Below are 5,542 nucleotides of genomic sequence, written 5' to 3' on the forward strand. Positions count from 1 at the left end.
TGATAAATGAATTCAGTAAAGTTGCAGAATACAAAACCAATACGCAGAAATCTGTTGAATTTCTATACACTAATAATGAAGCAGCAGAAAAAGAAAGCAATCCCATTTATAATTGCACGATAATAAAATACCTAGGGATAAACTTTACCAAGGAGGTAAAAGACCTATACCCTGAAACTATAAAATACTGATGAAAGATACTGAAAACAACACAAACAAATGGAAAGATACTCCATGCTCACGGATTGGAGGAACAAATATAGTTAAAATATCCATACTACCCAAAACAATCTACAGATTTAATGAAATTCCAATCAAAATAAACAGTGTTTTTCACAGAATGAGAACAAATAATCCGAAAATTTGTACAGAACCACAAAATATCCCAAATGGCCAAAGCAATCTTGAAAAAGGAGAAAATTGGAGGTATCACAAGCCCAGATTTCAAGATATACTACAAAGTTGTAGTAATCAAACCAGTATGATACTGGCACAAAAATAGACAGAGAAATCAATAGATTAGAATAGAGACCCTAGAAATAAACCCATGATTATATGGTCAATTAGTCTTCCATAAAGGAGGCTGGAGTATGTGATAGGAAAAAGACAGTTTTTTTAAACAAATGGTGAAAAAACTGAACAGCAACATGCAAAAGAATGAAACTGGACCACTTTCTTATATCAAACACAAAAATAAACCTCAAGTGGTTTAAGATTCTAAATGTGAGACATGAAACCATAAAAATCCTAGAAGAGAGTACAGACAGTAATTTCTCTGACATCAGCCATAAAAATGTTTTTCTAGCTATGTCTTCTGAGGCAAGAGAAACAAAAGCAAGAATAAACTATGGGAACACATCAAAATATAGGCTTTTTTCTCCACAGCAAAGGGGACAATCAACAAAACTAAAATACAACCTACTGAATGGGAGAAGATATTTGTAAATGACATATCAGATAAAGGGTTAGCATCAAAAATATAGAAAAAACTTATGCAGCTTAACACACACACACACCAAATAATCCAATCAAAATATAGACAGGAGAGGTGAACAGACATTTCTTCAAAGAAGACATACAAATGGCCAACAGAAATAAGAAAAGATGCTCAACATCACTCTTCATCAGGGAAATACAGATCAAGACCACCTTACACCTGTCATAATGGCTAAAATCAAAAACACTAGATACAACAAATGTTGATGGGGATGTGGAGAAAAAGGAGCCCTCTTGCATTGTCGGTGAGAATGCAAACTGGTGCAACCACTGCAGAAAACAGTATGGTGTTTCCTCAAATAGGTATNGGAAACTATAATGCTAAGTGAAATAAGTCAGTCAAAGAAAGAGAAATACTGTATTATTACACTCATTTATAGATTTTAAGAAACTAAACAAATGAGCCAAGAAAAAAAGAGACAAACCAAAAAACAGGCTCTTAACTGTAGAGAACAAACCAGTGGTTATCAGAGAGGAGGTGGGTGGGGGATGGGTGAAATTGGTGATGGGGATTATGAGTACACTTATGATGAGCACTGAGTAAGATATAGAATAACTGAATCACTGTATTGTACACCTCAAACTAATATAGCAATGCANTTAGAAGAGATAAAAAATAAGAAACACACTCCCTACTTTCCTTTTCTCCAAGTGTCAACTTCTCTTGCTCACTTATCAGTGCCTTGGTCCCATGATTTGTTTCATTTTGTCTAGATCAGATGATAGCAAGCTTTTTCTATAAAGTACCCAATAATAACTATTTTAAGCTTTGGGGGTCATATAGTGTGTCACAACTAATCAATTCTGCCATTACAGCATGAAATCAGTAATAGAGAGTATATAAATGAATTGCTATGGCTGTGTTCCAATAAAACTTTATCTACAAAGACAGGTGGCTGGCTACATTTAGTGTAGGGGCCATGGTTTGCCAACCCTAGTCTATTATTTGCAAGAGGGTCAAATCTAATTGGGGCTTACTTGGCTATACCAGTAATTGAAAGCTTTCTATATAATATTTTCTGTTTTAGCTAATTCAATTTAGGATGCTCCCATGTTAACTGGCTAAATAGAAAACTTCAGATTAATAGAATTTAAAGTGGGGGGTGGGCGTGGGTGACATGGTCAGAGTGGTCAAAACGTTTATAAACTTCCAGTTATAAAATAAATAAGTCATGGGGAAGAAATATACAGCATGGTGACTATAGTTAATAATACTGTATTGTATATCTGAAAGTTACTAAGATAGATGTTAAAACTTCTCATTACAAGAGAAATGGATGGATGTTTACTAAACTTATTGTAGTGATCATTTTGCAATAGATATAGATATCAAATCATTTTCTTGTACACCTGAAACTAATATAATGTTATAAGTTAATTATATCTCAATTAAAACAAATTAAAGTAGAAGAGGGGAAAAAACCCTGCAAGAATGTAAAAAAAATCACAAAGTGGATTATAATAATCTTATTATAAATGATGTGTAAATTTAAGGAATATGATTTACAAGTCAATGTGTGATTATTATGCTAATTTTTGGTTGCCTGACAGCGTTAGAAAGGATAAGATACATTAATTCATCCAAAAAAATGTTTACTGAGCATATATTTTGTGTCAGGCATTGTGATACGTACTAGGGATATAATGGTGAGCAAAACATCATAGCATAATGGTTGAGAGCGTAGATTCTGGCACCAGCCACCCTGGGTTTGAATCCTGGCTAAGTAATTTTTAGTTTTGTGAACTTGAGCAAGCTATTCTGCCCCTCTGGGTTTCTCTTTCTTTTCCATAGATGGCAATAATAATGTCTCATGGAGTTGCCATGAGAATGAGTTAACATTTGTAAACTACTGAGGAAATTGCCTGACACATAGTGAAAGTTGCATATTTGTTTTTTAAACAACAAAGATTTTGACCATCTTTGCCCCTAAGGAACCAAGAGTTCAGTGGGAGAACTGACTTCAATCTAAAAAGGACTCAAGTGGGGCGCCTGGGTGGCTTAGTCGGTTAAGCGTCCGACTTTCGCTCCGGTCATGATCTCGCGGTTCGTGGGTTCGAGCCCCGCGTCGGGCTCTGTGTTGACTGCCAGCTTGGAGCTTGGAGCCTGGAGCCTGTTTCAGTCTGTGACTCCCTCTCTATCTGACCCTCCCCTGCTCACGCTGTCTCTCTTTCTCTCTCCTAGAAATAAAAAAAAAAAAATTAAAAAGGACTCAAGTAAATGTGCAAGCAATGTGCAAGCGCTACAAAGAAGACTTAAATGGAGCTATTGAGAGCTTGTTTTCTGGAGATTTGACCAGAGAAGTGATCTCTGAGGAAGTGATATCTAAGCTGAGAATAAGTAGGAGTAAATTAGGCAAAAACCATATTTTTGGAGGAGCATGATGAGTGACTCTGTTTCCTGTCTTGCTAAGTAGTCTGTTTAATGAGGGTGCGACCCTTGTCTCAAACTTCTATATTCTCCATCATGCCCGTTAAGCATGATAGGCATCCTAGACAAGTCTGGTGATGTTTGTGAAAAGCAAGAGCTGCCACTCTGGAGGCTTATTCTTTCCTCCTGCCTGGCTACCCTAAGTCTGGGAAAATCTTCACAAACCAACTGCACAAAGAGTGTTTGCGGGTGTTAAAGCACTCTTTCTAGAAAGAAGTCAAGGTCACTAAAGGGAAGTGGCAGTTTGGATGATGGATGTTAACTCTCTTTGTTAGCATATTGGCTGCTCTATTTGCTGTATTTGCTTCACGGACTCAGCCTTAGGAATCTAAGAAGTTGTGTTGATCACAGGACACTGTAGGCTGAAGTTCCTCTTTCTTCCCTGTGGCATTCAATTCTGAAGCCCTCAATTCTCTAGAGGGGCATTTTTTACAAACTGAAGTCTCCATTTCATCACATGTGGCTATAAAGAATCAGAATCATCAGGCACCTGCAACAATTTTATTTCTAGGATTCTTTCTCTTGTCAACTACAGATCAGAAAACAAATGTATGAAAGCAGATATCTTTTTTCCTCATCCAAAATTGGAGTAGCTGACATCATTTGCAGTCTGGAACTGCTGAAAACCTTGAACAATCCATTTCAGGGCACTTTCTAGAGAACATTTCCATCCAGTGTAGAGATTGTACAAATCCAACCTTAAGACCCACCCATTTTGCTTACAGCTTTGCAGTATTTTAAGAGGTTTTGTGTCTACTTATAAAAACAAAACAAAAAAAAAACAGATAAAAATAAACAACAACAGTACATCAGTTAGGATTGTATTCTTTGTTTGCAAGCCATTGAAGACTCAATCCAAATGGTCTTAAGCCCAAAAAGGGAAATTATTGGCTAATGTCAGTGTATAGTTCAAGAGTAAACCCAGTTTTGGGTGAGCTTTATTCTGCTCAGTTGCTTCCTCACTTTTCTCTCTCCATTTCTCAGCTCTACTTCCTTTGGTCAGGACTCCATCCTCAAAGAGAGTCCCCCTTTTGGTCCAAAGAAGGACTTAGCTGCTACTTCAAGGGCCACATACTCCCTTATCATGTCAAACAAGGAAGAAGCTTATTTTCCTCAGTATTTCCAGCCAAAGTCTTAAGATTACGTCTTATTTGAACAGCCAGTCTCATATACCCACCCCAAAACAATCACTGTGGTCAAGGGATGAAATGAGTTGCTATCCTAGGTCATGTGTTCCACCTGGGATAGAGTCAGCTGCTTCAAAACTGCATGTATCTTCAAATGGGGATCAGAGTTTGTGGGAAGAGACAAAACGAAAATGCATAGTGGGAAGGCAAAGAGCAAACACCCACTCTGTGCAACAATAACTGTTGCTTATATTAGATAAGTGTTTCCACTTTAAACTTGAAGTCCTTTTCCGTTCACTAACACACTGGAACCTTGAAATAATGTTTGAAGGGAGCTAAGACTGGACATATTATTCTCATATAGCAGAGGAAACTGAAGCCCAGATGAGTCAAGTGAATTGGATAAGTCTGCACAATTGCATAATGACAGAGACACTTGACTCTCATCCTATAAAAATCTGTAGTTTGGGAACATCAAATCCATATATCGAATTGTGTTTATTCTGTCTTATTTTTTAACTCCATAACTCATTCCCATCTCCTTCTTATCCCACATCCCCATGGCCATTCTTGAATGTTTAACAAGTAGCTTTTTTGTTTGTTTGTTTGTTTGAATGTGTTTTCAAATTCTGTGTTCTTGTTTTGTGTTCATGTATTCTTTATATAAGCAGTACTGTGCTATATATTTCATTCTGTTTCTTACTTTTTTCACTACGCATTATGTTTTTAGACAAATCCACATTGTTGTGTGTATATTTAATCTGTCACTTCCAACTGCTGCATAATTCTCTATGGCATGTATCCACTACATGTTATCTATCCACTCTTTCAGTCAAGGATTTCCACTGGAATTCTGCTAAACTTCCACCAGCACAAATAACACGTCTATAAACATCTTCATACATGTCCCTCTACAGGCCTGTTTTAGGATATTTCCACATATTCAGGAGCAGAATTGTTGGGTGAGAGGACATGCGTGTGTTTAATGCCA

Source organism: Crocuta crocuta, unplaced genomic scaffold (genome assembly GCF_008692635.1).
Source record: "Crocuta crocuta isolate KB4526 unplaced genomic scaffold, BGI_CrCroc_1.0 scaffold737, whole genome shotgun sequence".
NCBI lineage: Eukaryota > Metazoa > Chordata > Mammalia > Carnivora > Hyaenidae > Crocuta > Crocuta crocuta.